The sequence below is a fragment of the Heloderma suspectum genome, chromosome 2 (assembly GCF_057233095.1).
Source record: "Heloderma suspectum isolate Gila_16-S chromosome 2, 16-S_ref, whole genome shotgun sequence".
Lineage (NCBI taxonomy): Eukaryota > Metazoa > Chordata > Lepidosauria > Squamata > Helodermatidae > Heloderma > Heloderma suspectum.
The window spans coordinates 186,744,246-186,766,520 of record NC_139459.1 but is presented as its reverse complement, the minus strand read 5'-3'; the positions used below and the strand labels follow the sequence as shown (position 1 = coordinate 186,766,520).

The 22,275-nt window shown below is 44.9% G+C and overlaps 1 protein-coding gene across 1 annotated transcript in view; it reads right to left on the bottom strand.

Annotated features, from left to right (window-relative positions):
• Positions 1-21,012, bottom strand: part of LOC146353562 (cyclic AMP-dependent transcription factor ATF-7) — a 136,418-nt gene extending 115,406 nt beyond the window's left edge. The window contains exon 1 of the mRNA XM_084836723.1: positions 20,842-21,012. The gene's annotated coding sequence lies outside the window, so the exon portion shown is untranslated. The remainder of the gene's footprint in view (positions 1-20,841) is intronic.
• Positions 21,013-22,275: the final 1,263 nt, after the last annotated feature.

The window sequence follows — 22,275 nt, the reverse complement described above, 5'->3', positions numbered from 1 at the left end:
AGCTTTTAGTTAACTTCCCTCAAATATTATTGAGGTTTCACCCATTTATGCCTGCTCCACATAAAGTACTGCTATAAGTTTTCTCAAGGAGCCACAGACAAGTAATAATATTTTTTATAATTTTTTTGAGAATCGTGTTTCCTAAAAAGCATACTATATAGGCCTTATTACTCCCACGCTATTTTAGATTTATTGTTTGCCTTTCAACGTACGAAGAAAAATCAGTACCCGAGATAACTCAAATAATAAAAATATGAAAATACAAGAAAAAGTAAAAACATTGTGTATTTTAAGCAAACAGCAGAAGCAATAGGTCAGCTAAGCAATGGGAAAGCTTGAAAGTAAAGGTCGGTTTTGAAAGGAGTGTAAGGATTAGAGATGTGAAGGCCTGGAAAATAACTGGAACAATTTAGAGGAAAAAAAAACATTTTTTTCCAAGGACCTTTTTTTGTTTTCATCCCACCCCCACAAACTGAACAACTTTGGATTATGAAATATTTTCTTTTAAAATTTAAGACAAAGTATTTATATATTGTTACCCAGCCTTTATGCCCCATAAAATGATTTCTAAAAATTATGTAATAAGAACACTTCTATAGAAAGACTAGAGATGTAAAATGTCTGGAAATAATGAAACCACGGGGAATTTTTAAAAAAATTCTTCTCTGTAAGATTACCAATATAGTTATTTTCTTCCATTTCTTATTAAAATTATCCACAATATCTGAAGGGCACCAGGTTGGGGAAGGCTGTCTTAAAGCAACAATGTGACTTTAGATATGTAAAGAGCACTAAAAAAATAAGTAATGCTTGTTTTTCCATTTTTCCTTAAAGTTCTATTTTCCCCCCAACTCCAACCCCTGCCCCGTAACGATTTTTTTCCCATGGCCTCAAAATTTCCGGAAATTTTAAATGTCTAGTAAGAAATTTTAAATGCTCTAGTAAGAATATCCTTAGGTGGGTTATTCCATAAAACACTGGAAAAACCCTAACAAACATTGGAAATACCCTGATCTACATCCCTGTTCACCTGACAGTACACCAATCAACTCCAGATGTCAGAAGAAGATGCTCCCTAAAGGTATGCAGAGTGCAGGCCACTGAAAGGTAATATCAGCACAGTCTGAATTGGGGCCAGAAGAAAAAGAGAGAGATGCTGGTGCAGAGGAGCATGAATTTATATATTATGCTTTTTTTGTGACCTGCCTAAGTCAAAAGCCAAGCTGTAGAATTCTGAGCTACAAGCTTCTGTGAGGTTTTCAATGAAGCCCGAAAGAGGACATATTACTGTAAAAGCCTAAAAGTTACTTGCCAGTGGCCAGATCTGGAGGCAGAAACTACCTGTATGACCCAGCCAAGCCCCATTGGTTTCAATGTTTAAACCAATGTTGAAATCAATGCAACTTGTGCTAATTTTTAAGTGACAAATTCACAAAGGTCAAAAGCAGTGATGTAGGGCGGAAAATTTTCCAAAACGGAAAACATTCCGGTGCTTTATTTTTCAGCGGAAATTTTTCAATTTCCTAAGTTCATTAGTAACAATGAATGGATGCCATTGTCAAGGCAAGCTTGGCAGTTTTAAAAATTGTAGGTGAGTGATTGTGAGCATATCATACACAGTCCTTTGAGTTGCTAAAATTTATTAGCATGTCAATTTTCAGTACTTTCCCTCCCCAATAAAATTTCAATTATGTAAGGGAAGTACATGCTATGGTCTTTCAAGTTTTCTACGTATTCCAATAAGAACCCAAATACAGCATTTAAATCACACTAAGTGTATTTTAATTTTTTCCCCTCATGTATTTCAAGTCAAATATTTGTAGTGTATTGAGATTAAAAAAAACAACCAAGGGGTTCTTTTCTTTTGCTTTATTGTTTACTAAATACAAGTAAAATAAACATGCTAAATTAGGTTCTAGAGCACGATAACATTTTAAAATGCAAACTGAGTATTTTCCAATGCAAATGACGCTACCCTAATTTGTATAGGAACATTTTCTGGAAAATTTTCCAGTTCAAAATTTTGCGGAAAACCCACATCACTAGTCTCAAATGCATAATAGCTAACTTTATTGGTATCGATGGCAGCTGGATAACCACCTGCTTGATCAGGTTAACAAATATAAATACCTAGGAGTGACATTTCAAAGTTCAGGATCTTGGTCAGAGCACTTGAAAGCAATAGCCCTGACAACTAATGCAACTAGTAATGCCATTCTTTGTTTTGCTGCTGGGCCCTTTAATAGAGCTATACAAGAGCAAATTACTTCCCCAAATATTATATGGGGCACCTGCCTGGACCCATGCTAACATTGCTTCATTGGAGTCAGTGAAGCATAAATTTCTATCCAGAGTACTCAGGGTTCCCAGATCCACTTCAAAGGCCATTGTCCAACCAGAAACAGCTTGTCACTCAGTGGGAATGCTCGTCCAAAATGCTGCCACTTTCTTCTGGTTAAAGATAGTGTTCCAACTGGCCTCCCCCTTGGTCTTATTAGCATATGAAGCTATGGGAAGGGGCTCACGGGCAGACAAGATAACCACATCTATCTCTGAGTTGGGCTTTTCACAATCATATTTGCTTGCGAGGGGCTATGAGAGGGCTAGGGATGAGATTTCAAAGAGGTTACAAGATGTTGATATTCATACAAACAATGGCTGTTGCTGCTGAAAGTCGCTCTAACAAGATCTATAAAAGCATCATGACCTCCCCGGGGAAGGTTCCCCCGTATTCGATTTCCATCACCTCACGTGAATTGAGATGGCTCATGACTAGGTGCAGGCTGAACTCACTCCAATTAATGGAGGTGAAGGCATGTTATAGGACCCATCATGGCATGAGTGCAGATTGCCCAGCTGGTTGCCCCAAGGTAGAGGACATGGTACACTTTCTAGCAGAATGCCCATTGTACATCGATTTGAGGAAGCAATACCTTGAGTCAGGCTACTAGAATTAAGCTAAAGACTCTTCATGTCAGCAGACACCTTCATACTATGGCGTATGTCACAGGACATGCGCTTGTTAGAAAGAAAAATGGCAAGTCAGCAGAATGGAAAAAGTTACAGTTCCCTGCAAACTAAGAGAGCATAGACTACAATAAGCCATAAAAAGCCCCATTCCTATTTTGCTGTCAAAAATGCAAGTACTTGCAGACACAGCCCATCTTGCAAAAAGCAGTAAAATCTCTCCCAGCAAAAAATACAAGGAAGGAAGTGAGTGCTTTGAAATTGTTCCAAGAGAATATCACTTCTTAACAATGTTCAGAGGAAACACAGTTCAGCAGAATGTTCACTGAACCTTCTGAAGTCCATAGGAAAAGAGATTGGCCAGGAGCAACTAATCCATGGATAGAGCCAACTGTAAACCTACCTACAGAGGAGTCCCCAATTTTGAGACTCCCCTCCGCCCAAAAGAGCATACCATGGTGCATTAATACTAACCTTCAGAAGCATTATGCATCTTATCATTAAGCATCTTATCATCTGACATGTAACCCCTTCTGTTACTCTTAATTACGCTAAAAGGAGAAGCATTCCCACACAGTGGTACAATTAGAAAAGCAATTAAGTTCTACTTAGCAGAATGAAGAACATTTGAGGGCTTCAACATACTTGCTCGACGTTCAGCCCCCCCCCCCCCCCCGTAAACTATGAGGGATAGGAACTTTGCTTCCACAACGAAGTCCAGAACCATTCTGAGAACAATGTCATCAGATCTTGGATTCTACCTTTGATTAATGTTATAACCATTAAAATGGAAAGCAGATATCTGGCTAATTGAGAGGTCTGACAACAGTTTACTATTTCCAGTTAGGTGCCTTTTGTTATTTTTTTTTTTTTAACTATGCCATCTCAAAAGCTGCTTACAGCTTTTTGCCGTAAACAGCAGAAGACAGTGGCTTCAATGCTAAAAACCATGAACAGAAGGAAGCTTATGGAAAGGGACTTTCCTGCCCTCTCTACCCTCAAAATGACTCCCTAGGGCATCAGAGGACCTTCCTCAGTAACATGGGATAGAGAGATGGAGGCTCCAATGGGACAGGGAAATTGCCCCAAATGAGGCAGAGCCACCTCCACATAGTGGTTCCACCCCAATTTTGGGCAATTCCCTTTTCCCACTGCAACTCCCTGCACTCTGTCACATACTGTTCAGAAGGGCCCCTTGATCCTCTGTGAAGGGGGAGAGCAGAGATTATAATTCTTCTTCTGTTCGCTGTGCTTAGGATCCAAGAAAATGTTTTTTAAAAACTGGAGACAAAACCTTAGGAAGTGATTTCATAAAACAAAAGCCATTGCAGAGAAGGCACTACTTTTTTTTTTGTAGATGACAATCTTGCTTCCCTCAGCGGAGGAAGGCAAGATTCATGGTCCATATTTACTTTTACCAGGCATGCAGCCACTTGTTACAAAGTCTTCATGATACCATTTGTGTTCATACAACCAATGCAGGGGTTCTACAGTACAACAGGATTTGAGAGCCAAAATCCCATCCTGATTTCTCAAGATCTCTTGCAAACATTCCATCCCAAAAGTATTGTTTTCGCAATATAAGGATTCTTGACAGTTTTCTTTAGCAGGCTCTTTGTTATAACATGCCTGCCAACTTTTGCAGTACCATCCCCTGCATGAAAGCACAAGACAGATAGAAAACCAATGCCTATTCCCCCAAAGCCCTGTATGTCAAGTTTATCAGCGGCTTCTTCTACAAAAGTAGATAGCAATATTTTCCAGAAACAGCAGTGGCTGGGGCCAGAGCGAAAGGTGGGCAGCCCCTTTTCTCTCTCTCTAAAGCTTAAAGCAGGGGTGGGAAACCTTAGGCTGTCTGTGGACCAATTCCACCCCCCACGGGCCTCATTCTTGCCACTGCCACACAGCAGTAGCAAAACAAAACAATGGTTACAGAGGCTTACTAACGACAAATGTAGCTGATTTTCTTCTCCTTTTTTGCATCACCAACATTCGCTGGATCATGGAGAAAGAGAATTACAGAAAAACATCTATTTCTGCTTCATTGACTACACTAAAGCCTTTGATTGTGTGGATCACAACAAACCGTGGCAAATTCTTAAAGAGATGGGAGTACCAGACCACCTTACCTGTCTCCTGAGAAATCGGTACGAGGGTCAAGAAGCAACAGTAAGAACCGGACATGGAACAACTGATTGGTTCAAAATTGGGAAAGGAGTACAAGGCTGTATATTGTCGCCCTGCTTATTTAACTTATATGCAGAGTACATCATGAGAAACGCGGGGCTGGATGAATCACAGGTCAGAATTAAGATTGCCGGGAGAATTATCAACAACCTCAGATACGCAGACGATACCACCCTAATGGAAGAAAGTGAAGAGGATCTAAAGAGCTTCTTGTTGAGGGTATAAGTGGAGAGTGCAAAAGCTGGTTTGAAACTCAACATTAAAAAAATGAAGATCATGGCATCTGGCCCCATCACTTCCTGGCATATAGAAGGGGAAGAAACGGAAGCAGTGACAGATATTATTTTCTTGGGCTCCAAGATCACCGCAGACGGTGAATGCAGCCATGAAATTAAAAGACGCTTGCTCCTTGGCAGGAAAGCTATGGCAAACCTGGACAGCATAGTAAGAAGCAGAGACATCACCTTGCCAACAAAGGTTTGTATAATCAAAGCTATGGTTTCCCCAGTAGTAATGTATGGCTGTGAGAGCTGGACTATAAGGAAGGCTGAGCGCCGAAGAATTGATGCCTTCAAACTGTGGTGCTGGAGAAGACTCTTACGAGTCCCCTGGACTGCAAGGAGGTCAAATCAGTCAATCCTAAAGGAAATCAACCCTGAGTGCTCATTGGAAGGACAGATACTGAAGCTGAAGCTCAAATATTTTGGCCACCTAATGCAAAGAGAAAACTCCCTGGAAAAGACCCTGATACTGGGAAAGATTGAAGGCAAAAGGAGAAGGGGACGGCAGAGAATGAGATGGCTAGATAGCATCACTGATGCAATGAATATGAACTTGAGCACACGCCAGGAGAGAGCAGAGGACAGGAAGGCCTGGTGTGCTATGGTCCATGGGGTCATGAAGAGTCGGACACGACTTAACGACTGAACAACAAAAATCAGTAGCACAGCGGCAGGGGACAACAGGGCACAGCAGAGTTCACACTGTAGGGTGGCAGGGGCTGCATGCAGCCCGTAGGCCATGTGTTGCCCAGCCCTGCTTTAGAGCTACATGTCTACTTTTATTTTGTCATCTATTCATCACTCCAGTCTCTAGATACAGTAACTTCTGGAAATGGAGAAATCGTCATAACTAGATGTCACAATGCAAAACCATAATTAACACAAACCAGAGTTTACAAAACCACTTTAAACATGGTTTCGTATTCTTATTTTGCTGGCCAATTACAACTATGACTTGTCAGTTCAGTCATACCACCAAAGTTAAGCTTCCTTAACCATAGCTTGGTATGATGTCTGTAAAAGGGCACAGATTCCCAGGGTAAGATCTTGTGTACCCAATGTCTAACTCACAATTCCTCTATGGAGCGGATTTGTTTTCACCAAACATAATTAAGGTTAACTAGAGTTTAGGTTTTGGGCATAACCACTAAACTGTGGTTAATCTACAATGGAAGCAGATGCCTCCAATCTCTTCCTTGCAGCCATGCCAGAGGAGCGAGGAGGAAGGAGCATATGATCCTGATGCTTGTTGAGGTGCAAGTTCATAATGCTAAACCATAGTCTAAAACTACACATGAACTGGGCCAGAAAAATAAGCCAGGTTAAGTCTTGTTACCTTTAAATGAGATATAAACATGCTTATTTCCATGGATTACTTCCATGTTTTGCCAGATGTTCTGGAAAGAAGTCAATGGTTACAGAGTTGCAGTAAGGTTCATGTAGTTTATTCTGCATGATATTGTAACTTCCATTCTTTCATTGCTAGCTTTTTCATTTTCTTTTCTTATTTCCACTCCGAAGAAACATGCTCCTAAATATCCCGGTCAAGCATCTTGTTTTTCATGCTGTGCGCGTTTAACTATTGTCTCATGTTTGGGATTCAAGAGTAACTGGTCATCTGAAAGGGCCCAAGATATGATTGATAGATCTTGACCCGATGTATTTTGGTGTGGTATCAGAAGCTTGGCATAGCAACTTGTGGGATAGCTTCAGAGCCCGTCATGTGCTGGACCAAACTGATGACCCAGTTCCCATCATGTGGTAATAGTAAAAACAAGCAAATTCATCTCAGTTCTTTCTAAGAACCTAATTTTTGTTTATAGAAATAATAATCCAGATCAACTAAAGTACCAATTGCTGTAATGTACTTCCCATGTCTGTTGCAGCAGAATTTTCCTCAGTCATCCAAAACCTCAACTAGTTGAAATGATTCTGTGTCATTGCAGCACTAGGATAATTAAAACAGGCTGTTAGACTTTGCCACAAGTGCTGAAACTTTTACTCTTCAACAAAACATGATGTTCCACCTTAATGTGCTGAAATATATGTGATGAAAACAAACAACATTTTTCCCTCTTGGAATGTAGCTTTTTGCTATTACAGAGCTGAAAGACGTTTCTAGGGAGCATTGTTGTTGTTCAGTCGTTAAGTCGTGTCCGACTCTTCATGACCCCATGGACCATAGCACGCCAGGCCTTCCTGTCCTGCGCTCTCTCCAGGAGTGTGCTCAAGTTCATATTCATTGCATCGGTGATGCTATCTAGCCATCTCATCCTCTGCCGTCCCCTTCTCCTTTTGCCTTCATACTGGCTAGCAAACTGGTACTATAGGAACTAGAGCAAGGGTTCCCAACCCTTGGGTCAGCGGGCGCATCTGAAATTTTGAGTGTTTTGGGCACTCTCACAAAATGGCTATCATGGGGTGTGGCCAGTCACAAAACACCCATTTCACAGAAAGCAAACTGATGAGGCTCAGAGACAAGTAATTGGCCAAGAAACTAAGAATAAGGCAGAGGTGGGGGCTGAGCCCCAAATGCCCAATCACTTATTTGTTCCCATCCCCTCTAGCCCCCCTACCACCACTGGGCATGGTGGTAAGCAGCTCGGCACACTTTAAAATGAAATGGTAGCCTTCTGCTATGTTTGTTTTCTAAGAATGCCTTTGAGGCTCATGTGGGGGCAGATGTCTTCTTTGAAATAAAGCTGGCACTGAAGGCCAACACTTTGATTTGCAGCACGTCAACCTCCCAGCTTAAAAACAATAAAATCTAAAAACAAAATAAAAGTCAGGAGGGGCGGAGAGCCCTGGAGGGTGCCAAGGGAGGTGTTTGCAGGCAGAGTGGTGCCCATGGGCACCATGTTGGAAACCCTAAAATTATGGTTTGGCATTGGCTTGTTTCCACTAACCATACTTAAGACCAACTGCAGTTTTCTGGGTCCGGACACCATGGCAAGCTGCAGTTATTCTAAAACAGAAGCAGAAGCTTCCAATCTCCTCCTCGCAGCCATGCCAAAGGAAGAAGGGAGGGATGTAGAAGTCCAAGGCTCACTGTGGCTTGGAACACTAAGCCATGGTTTAGCATTATGTGCTAACTCAGCACTCTTTTACCATTTAAGTTCCTGGCTTTGACACCTTCCATCACAGCCGTAACAAGCTTCCTTCCACCATTCTAGACCTTGCAATAATCTTTGGGCACCATTATTGTTCTGAATCCATGCAAGCTAGAACCTCAATTTTGCGTTTACAGCTGTAATCCACTTCAATTGGCAAAATTTGGTAAGTATGTTTTAAATAATGTCTGAGCTTGGGATTTTAAGGATTATTTCTAAGCGTTGCTGATTACATTTAACAGACACATCTTCATAAATATGACAAACACAGAGTTACAGATGATGGACACGGCATGCTTTCCACAAAATTTTTATTTTTTAATGGATTTTAAATTGATTTTACCTGTACACTGCCCTGAGATCTTAACGATTTATTTATTTATTTATTACATTTCTATCCCGCCTTTTTCCTCCAAGGAACTCAAAGTATACATAATCCTCCTCTATTTTATCCTCACAACAACAACCCTGTGAGGTAGGTTGGGCTGAGAGTTTGTGACTGGCCCAAAGTCACTCAGTGAGCTTCTATGGCCGAGTGGGGACTAGAACCCGGATCGCCTGACTCCCAGTCCAGCACTCTAGCCACTACATCACACTGGCCATATAGGGCAGGATACAAATGTTTTAATAAATAAATGTTTTGAAATTGCTGCCTTTAAGAGAAAAATATGCACACTTTCAATACAATCTTGATATGCCTTAGAAGTCATGTATTCAAACACACAAAACTTTTTTCTTTAAAACTGCCATATCACTACTATATTGTCCAAAATGTCAGCTGTCATGGAGGGCCAGAAACTCGTTTTTTAAAAACAAAATGAAAATCAGGGTTCCCAAGATTCTGCCAAGAGCCAATAAAAATTGCCTGCTATTTTCTTAAGGCCTCCAGCTTGTTTTTAAGACTTTGAACCTAGCCCATCCCTAGGGATTGAAAGAGGCAACTAAAATGTCAAATCATAGCAGAATGACATGAGTAAGACAAACTATACAATGGAAAGTTGGTGGGGGGAATAAAAAGCCCAAACACAAAGGGTATACCATGATTCTGGAAAGTGCTCAGGCCTGGATTTTGATTAAAAAAAAAACGCCACCCCTACCTCTTTACATGACCTTGCTGTTCAAAGCTGGTGCATAGATGATATCAAGAAGCTGCTTTTCCCCAAATGGCCACTCCCTCTTCCACTTTTCCCCAATTGTTTTATGCTTTCCCGGCTTTTGTGCAGTTTTCCTCCTATCCCAAGAGGTTGAAATGCCTCTCCTAAGGTTTAATTACTGGCATAAGAGTTTTAAGCTAAAATATGCTGGTATTTTTGGTATTTGTCCCTGCCCATTATTGTCTTCGGCCCTGCCCACCACTGGATGCAGTCCCCAAGAGCTTCTCTGAAACTGAATTGGGCCCTGGGGTTGAAAGACATTTAACATCCCTGCTCTAACACATGTAAGGTATATACCCAAACTCACAACAGCCCTCAAATTCTCCAGCTATCATGTAGTGAGGATCCATATTTATCATCATTTCCCAAATGAGAACTGTAGACTGGGGCAAACTGATATTGAATATTTCAGTAGTAGTGCTATTTTCACCCTTCCCTTCATTCTCAAAAGGCCTTCTACAGGTCTAGGACAGGAGCTGAGCAACTCCCTCCTCCAGCTGCTGCCTGCAGAATTCTTGTTCCATGTTTCTCTTAGATAAGTTGGAGGTGGGGTTTTCCCCCAGAGTTTCCCCAGAACTGCTTTTCTTCTTGCAAACCTGCGAGTCTCAACATTTACAACCCTCTGCAGGTATCTCTCAGCCACCAGAGTCCCAACTCCCCAAACACAATATGACAATTTACGATCTAATCTGACATAGTCACCCTCAAAACCGAACCTAAGCACTTAAAAAAAAAAAAGATCACAAGATTTGGCTTTAGAACTCCCAAGTTTTCAACAGTGAAAGTAGATGTCTTGCTTGCTTCCTTGCTGTTGATCCATTAACCTTTCACCACTGTATTTTTTTCAAACATCTTTGTAACTAGGAGGGCCAGAAAAACCTACGCAAATGAAATCAGGAATTTGCTGAATTCTAAGATGATCCCGTGGACTACAAAAGTGTGCTTTGCAAGGCAGGCATGAAGGCCCCAGCATATGCCCTCCAATACAGCTACACACACACCTTTCTAATGCTGTCACACACAAAAGTGTACTCACTGCAAAACCATGTGCTAAAATTATTTTAGTTTATGTGTGAGATTATTTCAACTTTAATCCATCAAAACTGTTTCAGCCCAAAACAATGTGTCAAAACCAAATGCAAGAGGCAATCTGAACTAAATCGTGTTCACAATTATGCTTTTCATTTGTTGTAATTTTGTGGGCAGACAAGCCCTAATTCCTTCAGCCATATGGAAAACTATAGGGCGGGGGGGGGGGGAGAGCAGGGAAAAGGCAGTAACAGAGGAATTCCACATAGATTTCATTATCCAAGGTCTTAGCAACACCTAAGAAATATTGAAACCTGAGGCTAGTAAATTAATTCAAATGGGAAGGACAGACTTCAAATTCAGCTCTAATTGTTCCCTAGAGGCAACTTCCTGAACAAATCCACCCTGAATAATCACTGTTTTCAAATGGGAATTTATCTCCTTTGTTTACACCACTGTTATTATTCAGTGTGTTGAAATATCTCCAAATCCAGGGGAAAAAATAGAATGCTTCCAAGACAAAATGGAATGGAAGCATAAACTAGCCGCATTATGCTCTGCCACCAAGAGAATTCATTTCTTAGCCAGGGCAAATTTCTATGTCTGATCCTCATTCTATACCATCTATATTGCCCTGCCCCACTACCTGCTCACTACTGTTGAAGAGTGCCTGCAGGCATGTGTAGATAGACTAGGGATGTACGAAAGTGACTTACCTTTTGCAGATTATGTTGATGGGGGGGAGGCGTGCTGTCCCTCCCCCCGGAATCCTGGCCGGGGGCATTCCTCCCCCCGGAATCCTCGAACGGCCGGCTGTGCTCTGCGGCAGCTCTGCGGAGCAGCTGGCCAGGCCAGGCCAGGCCCGGCCCGGCCAGAGCCGTCTGCAGCCAGATTTCCGGCCGCGGAGGGCTCTGGGTAAAAAAACAAACCAAACCAAAAAACCCAACCAACTGCGTACGAAAATCTTTACGTAGGCTAAAACGGCGAATCAAAAGGGGACACAAATAGCGCCCGCTACGCTATTTGCGTTCCCCTTTATTTTCGCCGTCATAGTCTACATAAATATTTACGTAGATTAAGACGGTAAAAAGAAGGAACGCAAATAGCGGCAGCCATAGCCGGCGCCATTTGCGTACGCGTTTTTTTTTTTAAACCCACCCAACCATGATAGGCTACGTAAAGATTTACGTAGCCTATCACGTCTTTTTTTTCTTTTTTTTAAAACCTAGCCATGATAGGCTACGTAAACTTTACATAGCCTATCACGTTTTGTTTTGTTTTTTTACACACAAGCCAGGAAATGGCGGCGGCGGCAGCAGCCGGTAGGAACCAGCTGCCTCCGCAGCCGCCCAGAAGATCCACCCTAGGTGAGTCTCATCCCGGGGGGGATCCGCGGGGGGGGCGGCAGGCCGTTCAGCCACGGAGTTCGGGGGGCCGAATGCACTGGCATTCGGCCTCACCGAGATCCGTGGCGGAATTCTCTGACATCCCTAAGATAGACACAGCTGACCCAGGTAAGGAATTTCCACCCAGGAAGGAAGGCCCATCTGGCTTCTTCTATCCATGTCCTGCTTGGGGACATAAGGCTTGCCACAACTAGCGGCCACCTCTGAATAGGTGTCTGACCCTTTGGTGTTGCCCCGTCAGAGAGCAGTGAAGGCCAGCCCCATTTCAGCCTACTGTGAGAGTGAGCTGGGTTGAAGGATACTGAGGTTCTGTCTGCTTGCCTTATATGAACAGGCTGCTGGCAGGAAGGCAGCTGAAGGTAAGGGCCACCTCTTTTTTATATCTTGTGCACAAAGGCAGGGTGAAACCCATATAGCAAGAGGGTGGATCTTGCCTGGGAGGCAGTGTATCTGTTTGCATTTTCGTTCCGATTAGATAAAGCGATAAACTTTTCACTGAACATTTGATTGATTTATAGTATTTATATATCACTTAACATTTAAAAAATCTAAGTGATTTATACTAAAAATACATATATAATACAATATAAAATAATTAAAAATATTAACGCACAGATTTAAAAACACACTAGTAAATCAGAGCACTGTCATAGTCCATTACAGGCCACGGAAAGCCTGTGTAAACAAGTAAGTTTTCAGAAGGTGTTTGAAACTAGCCAGAGTTTCTGTCCCATGGGAGAATGTTCTAGACGGTGGGTACCACTAATATCACGAAGGCCCGCTTTTGTGATATTACATGGCAACATTCTACTGGTCACAGCATGACCAATAAAGCTTCCTCTCAGAATCTCAAGGCTAGCTGTATAATATAGGGGGAAGTGGTCTGCAATGGATTCTGGTCCTGAGCTATTTAGGGCTTTGTATATCAACATGGCTCAGTAGCTAATAGGCAGCCAGCATAGTTCTTTTTAACAGGTGTAACAAGTATATAGATAGCTGCCCCACTCAGCATCCCAGCTGCCGCATTCTGCACTAGCTGCAGCTTCTGAACCAGGCACATGGGCAGCCCCACATTACAGTAGTCTAATCATAAGGTTACTACTGCATGAACCACAGTGCCTGGGCTATCCCTAATGAACAAGCAGCCATAGCTGGTGCATCAGCCGAAGTTGGTAATCAGTGCTCCAGGCCACTGAAGTCACCTGGGCCTCCAGTGACAAGGATGGACAAGATGGCATTATGGATTTTTCACTTCCAGTTGAGTAAGGATCAGTTTGCTTACTGTCTGTATTTTGCATTTGCCCAGCTATACTTGTATGAATTGTTTATACTGTTCTTAACATTTTAACGCATTATTAGATCTCTTTCTTTGCTTATATTGTTGCCACATTGATTGCTATTTTGATACTGTGATACCGACTGTTTCAGCTTTACGTTGTCGGCCACTTTGGGTCTTTGGAACAGAAAAACAGGGTACAAGTTCTAAACAATTATCATAATAATAGCGGAGGTAACATAGGTGTTAGAGACACCAGAAATGTTAGATAGTTGCACAAATACCCCTATGATAGTTATCTGTAGACCAACAGTGTAGCAGCAGTATGCTCACTACATACAAGTTAGACAGCAGTCTCTCTCTCTTTTTTAAAGGAGCCAATATCTCATTTTTAGGCAACTGCCCACATAGGTCACAACACGAAACCATATTTAGAGCCATCTGAGAAACAAGGCACCTTGAATTTTTCCAGGTCCGCCCATAACAACAATCATCAGTCAGTGAAGTCCAGTTCTTCCTGCTGTATCCATACACAGTACAGATAAAACCCCGTGATGGCAGGATCTCTCCCCTTCCCCCACCCTATGCTGTGCCGTGGTAAATGAAGATATGTCTGTAAAACCTTGTAGCTACCTCTATGGCAGACTATCAGCATAGCTCTATGGCATAACTGTCTGTTATCCAACCATGGTGATTACTACTAATAAACCAAAATTAATAACTATGATCACGGTATTCACATGACCACACACCACCTATTCACATGAGGTTACACAGCGAACCAAATGTCATCATTCTATAGCTGGACCACCACGTTAGGGCAGTCCAATGCTACACAAGATGATGCAAATGCTTCTCCCTGCCTAGTGAGCTAGAAAACTAATAGCCAAATGCTAAAAATGTTTCCTCAGAAGCCCTAATGAATTACATGGGACTTACACCATAATAAATATGCTCAGGCCAGGAGCCCTACTGCATCTTGCAACTGGTGTACAAGTATGAGTGGGAACATAATGCAGAGATGGAGAGCCTACCGAACCAGAAAAGTTGGATAAAACCATTTTAAACTAATGCTTAGCATTTACACAAGGCATTGCAAGTGTTTCAAAGTGCTTTACATAAATTCTCTCAGTAATTCCTGGAGCAGTTCAGTAAGGCAGAAAAGAATTATTATTCCCATATTGCGAATGGAGGGCTAAGGCCAAGAAAATAGAAGCTTGCCTAAGTTCATGAGATTTGAATTGAGGACTTTTTGGCTCTTACCTCGTGCTCTTAGGGCGCAAACCTATGGGGGTAGTTGGCCGCCTCCAAACTCGGAGGTGACCGACTATCCAATTGAGGGCAGGCAGAGCGTGAAGGGGATCTTCCTGCATTGAGCAGAGGGTTGGACTTGATGCTCTTATAGGCCCCTTCCAACCCTACTATTCTATGATTCTACTCTGTGCTACGGCCGCCCTGCATTTGTGGCTAGATGGCTGATTTTGGCTGTCTAGCCAGGGTGCCTCGGAACGTGGGGGCGGGGCGAGGAGGCCAGATAGCACACAGGAAGAGTCAGAATGGCACTTCTGCCATCCCTTCCCTGCCCCCCAAAACGCCCCCTTTTCGGCTGTTCCGCATTGCTCTTACAAGTGTAGAGCCAGGGACAAACCATGCCACCGACAAGGTGGCGGGGGAGGGGGCAGGGAGTAGGTTTTCTGGGAACCAACCTTGGAGCGCTGGCTCCAAGGTTGCTTCCCAGAAAACAAAAAATCCCATGGCTGCCTAGATGGTGTCTAGTGGCCATAGGATTCTGCCCTTAGCCATTCTTTTATACCAGCTCTACACCAGCCTTATTACCCCCACCCCCAATGTTACTTGTCTGCAAAACATTTGGCTTTATTGCTTTTTACTCAAAAAAGGCAAGGTAGTAAAATAAATTTGCAGGCAAGAAGTACAGGAGGCTAGCAAAGGAAAAACAGAATGCTCAGTTTCTTTTTCACCAGCTCACTCCGCTTCTATAGTGGCCATGGAGGAAGTGAAGCCTCTTTCTCTGCAGCCATTACAGAGCCAAGCGGGCTGGCGAAGGACGGACAAAGTAATTGGTCACTCCTTTGCCAGCCCACCCACTCACCTGGAGGGAATTCCATGTGCTTGCCTGCATGGAATTACAGGTCAGTGGACTGCTCTACACCCCACTTTCAGTCTCTGTGACATCCAGATGGCACTGGCATAAGACAAGCAAACTTTTCACTTCACTTTTAGGACTTAATGAACCGAAGTCAAGCAGAGCCAGGGCTCCCCCTGACACAGAGCCATGACTGTGGAGAGCTCTGCTCCCCCTGCAGCAACCCGCTGCATTTTTCATAAGTGTGGAAGAGGGTGCTTTCTTCCTCTGACAGCTTACTTGGTTTCTATGCTGGATCCAGAGGAGGGATGGAGTACTCCTTCACTCCTCTTCTAGCCCGCTCACTCATCTGTATGGAATTCCATGTAGTTGCCTGCATGGAATTCCTGGACACCTGTGGCTATCGGGTTGGTGCTTAAATACAAGGTAGTGCAGGAGCACATGTCCTTTATGGCCTGCATAGTTGCGTGTGGAAGGGATAGATGTCAGGCTTGTAAATACCTGCTTGCAAATAGCCATTTGCCTCCCCTCCTATGGTGATTACAACCATCTCTAGGTGATCAGCAAGGAAGATTTTGTGAACTGGAAGAGAGTACACGTTCCCCTTTCAGGTTATTGATGTGCCACAGATGATTTACCTTAGTATGTATTATACAGACCAGTAAAAATTGTGGACTAACACTTTTTCACTGGGCCAAACTCTGGACAAAACCAGATCTGAATTTCTGGTTTCATTCCATCCAGCTATAGGACCAAACTGACATGGCCAAGTATGATCAGAGGGAGAACTTTTTTAAAGCATTGCTTTCTATGCTCTTAAACAAAACAAAAGGCATAAAGAGAGAACTTGCACCTTATTATACCCCTTTATAACCTTAGATAGAGATAACACCTATCAGCAAAGCACCCTCATATTTCCTTTTCATTATTTAGAAATAAATGATATCCAGTAGGCAAATGCACATTGGGTACCAAGGCCATGTAGCAATGAAAAAGGAGATTTATTTTCATGTGCCATAACTGAAACCTGCAGCATCTTTCTTTCAACCAGTAAATATTTTCTACCTGTTGGGCAAACAGGTAAGCTTATGTCACTAATAGTCACCATGCAGGCTAATAGTAGCCAATGGCACCCTAGTCATCTTTTACTCAGCCAGCTGAGAACCACAGAAGCATAAAGATTTAACCAGACCATCAAAGAACATCCAATTAGCAGTAACACTGGATAAATAGGAATTTTAAAATATTTTGAGTAGGTTCTGAGTATGTTGAAGAAATTTTGATTTCTAGATAAAGTCACCAAACAGGCCCCTGTGATTTGTCCCACTCCATAAAGAGATACTACAACAGCCTTCCCCAATCTGGTGCCCTCTAGATGCATAGGACTACAACTCCCATCATCCTTTAGCTACTTCAAAAGTGCTATCAAGTGCAGAGCAAATATATAGATGAGACTTTCAAGCACTTACAACCAGTCATCAGATCTATGATGTTCAGTTCTTAAGTAGAATTCAAATAAGTGATTTCTAGGAAAGTGGTATGTTGTTGTCTACCCAATGACAGCTCAGTTTGCATATCTGTCCCTTTGTGCACACCCAATCAGTGTTGTGCAGGTGATTGTTTGTCACCTCACATTTTGAGTAGACTGAAAGCCGTGAGGATCTTAGAAAGTTAATTTCCCATCTTTCTGACTAAGAACTGGCTTCCTGCTTTACTGAGGACTTTAAGGCTTCCGGTAGACAAACATGGTCTTGCTCCTTTTATTTATCTTCAGTTTGCCAGCCACTAGGCCTGGTATGAGAAGAAACAACACCAGTCAAACCACCTGTCTTTGTCTCTGGTGCATTTGGGGAGGCTTTGAGCAGTTTCTTCTTGACTTACCAAGAGTCAATGTAGCAAGGCATGAGAGCTTTAGATCCATGTCTGAACATCAAGCCCAAAATGAAAGATTTAATAGTTAGAAGACCAAATATCTAAGTGTATCCAGTAAGTAGGGGCTGGTCTACATCTACACTTTTCATACATCATATTCTTTGCTGACTGAAACTGCATGAAACAGTTTAGCTACCTTTTTAAAAGAAAAAAGATATTACTCAAGTTTTCTGAACTCCACTCTTTGAGTTGGAAGTGTATACAATTTTATCTCTCATACATTTTACTGGTTATCAACTCACTTTCCCATGTGGACAAGTAATTCGAAGTGTGCAGTGTCACATAACCACTTGCATACAGGAAATGTTTGTGCTTTAACCCTTGAAGTTACAAGACAAACAAGTGATGCAGCACGACAGCTATGAGAGTGAGCCTCCAGAGGTCCACAGTTCAAATCTCACCTCAGCTCTGAGTTAACTACAGGCCTACAGAGCTGTTGGTTTTGAGATCATAAGTGTAACATCTGGAACTCTAAAAATGAGCTAAGCATTGTTATAAACACAGTGGCTTGGAACTAGAATCCTCATCCTGCCAATGGAAGGATGCCACTTGTGTAAAGGGACTCCTGCACCCTCTCCTCTCCCAACCTTCCAGAGCAGATTTGGAGGGTGCGTGGGGCTGCAGGAAGCAGGAAGAGGACACTCATTCCACAAGCGGTGTCCTCCTGCTAGCAGAACAAGGGTTCTGGATTCAACCTGTTTTGTAAATATCTAGCTGCCACTAATGAAATGATATAGCTACTTCAACGTCACTGAAATGAAAGCACTTCCAATCAAATTGGTTGAGCCAATGCATGTAATGCAGGACCCATACCATTTTTATATAATACCTTTCATAACTTTACAGACTTCTCAAACTGTTGCCAGTTAAGCACATTTTCTATGTAAATAGAGAACTTTTCAGTTCCACACATGCATTGCAATATTGCAACCAATTCCTTCCTTCCTTTCTTTCTTTCAGATGGTGCATGGGAAGAACAGATGGGTTGCCTTGGTTGACAATTACATGCTACCGGACCCCAATATCCTATGATAAACCAATTGATCAACTAAAGATACAATTTCTATACAGTGCTGTGGATATGAAAAAAACCAGAATAAACTGTTTGCTTCCAAGAGTTCTCAGCAAAACCAGTCAGCAAGAATCATATTTTCTACACTCTTTAAATGTAGTTGAAGATTGCTGCATTAAAGTTGACAATCAACTCACAGGGGCTGCAAAGGTGGGATCATTCCTCACATGAACACCACCTTTTCAGTCAACTTCCTTGCAGGATAATTAGGTGTTTTTTTTATTTCCACACTCTGTCTTTCTAGACTCAAACATTCAATGTCTAAATCCTCCTGGCAAAAGCTATGGGCCTCTCTACATGAAATTCCTCACCCCAGTGTATGCACAAAGATCCAGGGTTAGAATCAGAAGTGCTAGTGGGCAGCTGCCGAGGCCACCAAACCTTGAGAGGTCGCATCAGCTATGCTCCCTGACTGCTGCTCTGCAGGGACAGCTGGCTATCACCCCCTCCTCTATGCTGTGCTACTGCCACCTTCACTGACACCAACATCACCTCCTCCTCCCTGCTCAGAGTAGGCAAGTGAGTGGCATTTTAAGGAGCAGCCACCTCCTCCACAAACTTGCCTGTTCTTTCCCTCTGGGTGGCAGTGGTAATTGGGCATAGCACCACCACCCAGAAAGAGCGGCCAAGCAAATGGCGATGGCTGCTCCACGTGTGAGCAAGCAACACCAGCAAGGAAGAGGCAGGATCTCCACTCGCTCACTATTACCCTCTGGGTGCTTGGCATGTAGAATGGGCCTCCCAACTGCCATGATGGCCACAGACAGAGTAGAGTTGGCAGCAGCAGCTGTTTGCAGCCACCTTCATTGTCTGGTTGCCAACTTGAGTGAGTGAGCAGCAGCCGCTGCCTCTACTCACTGATTCATCCACCATCTTGAGTGGTGCGGGGGAGCCCAGTCCAACCACCACTGCTGAGAGAGAGAGAGAGAGAGAGAGAGAGAGTCTTGCAGCACCTGTACTGCTCTGTCACTCACTTGGGTAAGAGAGCAGCAGAACTGACTGCAAAGAGCTGCAGCTCTTCTCTTGTGTGGCTGGGAGGGCTCACTAATGCAGACTCCTGATTACTTGCCATCAAGGAGCAGCAGCTACCACCGTTACCGGGAGGGCACTCTCTTCTGTGCTGTGTTGCCATCTTCTGCACCAGTGAGTGCAACACTCCTCCCCTCCCGTGGCATCCTGCCCAAAGCAAGCAAGCAAATGGCATTTAAACAGCCACCTCTGCCCAGCATCTGCCCTCTCTCCCTGGGCACTACTGGGGATCATGTCCATCTCTATCCAGAGGGAAAGGGCATACGAGTGGAAGCAGCTGCTTCCTGGGTGAACAAGGACGTCAGGGATAGTGGCCAGGAGCAGCCGTTGCTACTCCCTCACTTGCTCCCACTGGACTGTACTGGCTGTGGGCCACACTGCCCAGAAAGGAAGAGCAGAGGAAGGACCAACTGCTTCCTGGGGCCACATCTGCTGCTTGGTGGCCCTTGAAGGCAACTGAACTAGCATCCCTTGTTCTGCTCGCTTACCCTCTCCTCCTGGGCAGTACAGATAGGAGCATTGTGCCCACTGAGGTGGTGAGGTGTGATAAGCAGCAGAACCCATGAGGGGGATGTTGGCAAGGGCTCTCCAAAGCCTGGAACTGGCCCTGCAGAGACCACTCAATCCCGACCAAGGCACGGAGAACATGCACTTATATAATAGCCCCCTCCCGGTCACCCCGCCTTCTGCTAGGACATCACTTCAAATAAGTCTCCCCACCAGCCTCTGCAAAGACCGCAAGCGTCCCAGATCGCCCACACCACTCAGCTTTCCTTCCCCGCCCCCGCCCGTCCAGGAGGATGGGGGGTTCCTCATTATGCCCACGTTAACCATAACCCTCTTTAATGGTAGCCCCTTATTCAACAGCCTCCTCCCTTCTCATGCTCACCCACCCACGCATACATCAGCACTCCGCACATGCCTGCCAGCCCACGTCGAGACCCTCTCCCCACCCCGCACGCCCATCGCTCCAGCTTCTGGCCGCACGCCCCTCCCCCTCCCGGCCACCGCCCGGGCCCCCTTCTCAGAGGTTCCTCGCAGCCCCCGAAGTCCCGCCCACCTCCAGGAGACGGGGAGGGGTCTCTTTCCAACCCTGCGCCCCGATTGGCTGCGCCGCCGCCACTCGCCCCCGACGGCCGCGCCAATTGGTGCAGCTGAACTGCCAATCACGGCGAGGCGGAACCCACCTCGCAAGTCTTGGAGGAGTTCGGGGTTTTCTTGAGGGGAGGAGGAGGAGGAGGAGGAGGAGAAGGGGAGGGCGGGCGAGAGGGACAGAGGCAACGGCCGAACTCACCTCAGAACCGGAGGAGGGAGGGAGTGGAAGTACGAGGCCGGGGCTTCCCCTCCCTCCCTGCGGGTCCCGTGACCCTCCGCCTCGCGCCGCCACTAACGGGGCTCTCCCCACTCTCGAGCCGCGGCCCCCAAGCCTTGCTGTGGTGTAGGGCTGCCCCCCCTCCTCGCTTTCTGCGCGGTCGAGACTGTCGCGAGACTTGGCCGAGGGGCGGGGACATAAAGCTGCGGAGCCAATGAGAGAAGGAGGGGCGGGGCCAAGGAAAGGAGGGGGCGGGGCCAAGGTGTGGCGGAGCCGCGCGCGGGGGCAGTGTTAGCGGCCCGCGAGTCTTTGCCTCCGCCTCGTCCTCCCCGTACGAGGGGAGCTGAGGTGCGCGCGCGCCGGGGAACTTCGATGGAGCTCCAGACGAAGATCCCCTATTATCAGCCTTCTTCCCCAACCTAGTGCCCTCCAGATGTGTGGGACTACAAGTCCCACACATCTGGAGGGCACCAGGTTGGGGAAGGCTGCTCTGTGTGGACATGCCACCACTTATTCCCCCAAAGAGCATATAGGAAGAAGGGACAGCTGCCAATAGAGTTTCGGCAGCCATGGAGAATTTAGGGGCAGCGTCCTTCGCTCCAGCCTATCCAAACACTGCTTACCCAGATTGCACCGTTGAAGCTTTAGTCAGCTGGGACTTGAGTGCAAATCTCTCGGCAGGTGCAGGGCTCTGCCGCCCCAAGCGGAATATTAACAACAACAACACCCACGCACCCACCCCGCGCGCCTTGAGTCCGAAGTAGCACAGCCCAGAACTCTACCTCGTCATTCTGCTGTAAGGTACAGATCTCACGCTGGGAGAGCCTTGGCTGTTGCTATTCTGATCCAGCAGGCAGAGATCAAAATCGCACATGCAGGGAAACAGGCTTCTAGCCTTTGTAGGTCCATTTTTTTAAAAGTCTCCCCTTCTCGAGCTGAGTGTCGAGGGTCCCCGTAACTATTCACACCTCAGATTGTTGAGCTCCACGCCCCACGCCAAACTCCTGACAGGCCCCAAACTGTAGCTGTTGCCACCTGCCCATGTCTCTAGTTGTTGGTGGTGGCGGCGGCGGCAGCATTGGTGAGATAGGGCCCACACAGCCACACTTCCATCTATAGGTGTGTGTTACATGCCCTTGCTAACTGACCTGCCACTGGGCAGTAATGGTTGTCAGGAGCAGCAGCAGTGCCTGCTGTTCTCCTTGCTATTGCCATTCACCAATCTGTGTCAGTGGTGAGCGAGCCAAGCAAGCAAGCAAGCAGCTCCCCTCTGCTTCTTTGGCAGAGGAGGAGGAAGAGGAAGCGTCTGGGTGCCATGTGCTAGCTGATGGAGGAAGGAGTGGGTGAGCTCAGTCCATCAGTCCTTTGACGTGTGCACACATCCCCTGCAACATGGGTGACTCCTCATCTTCCTGG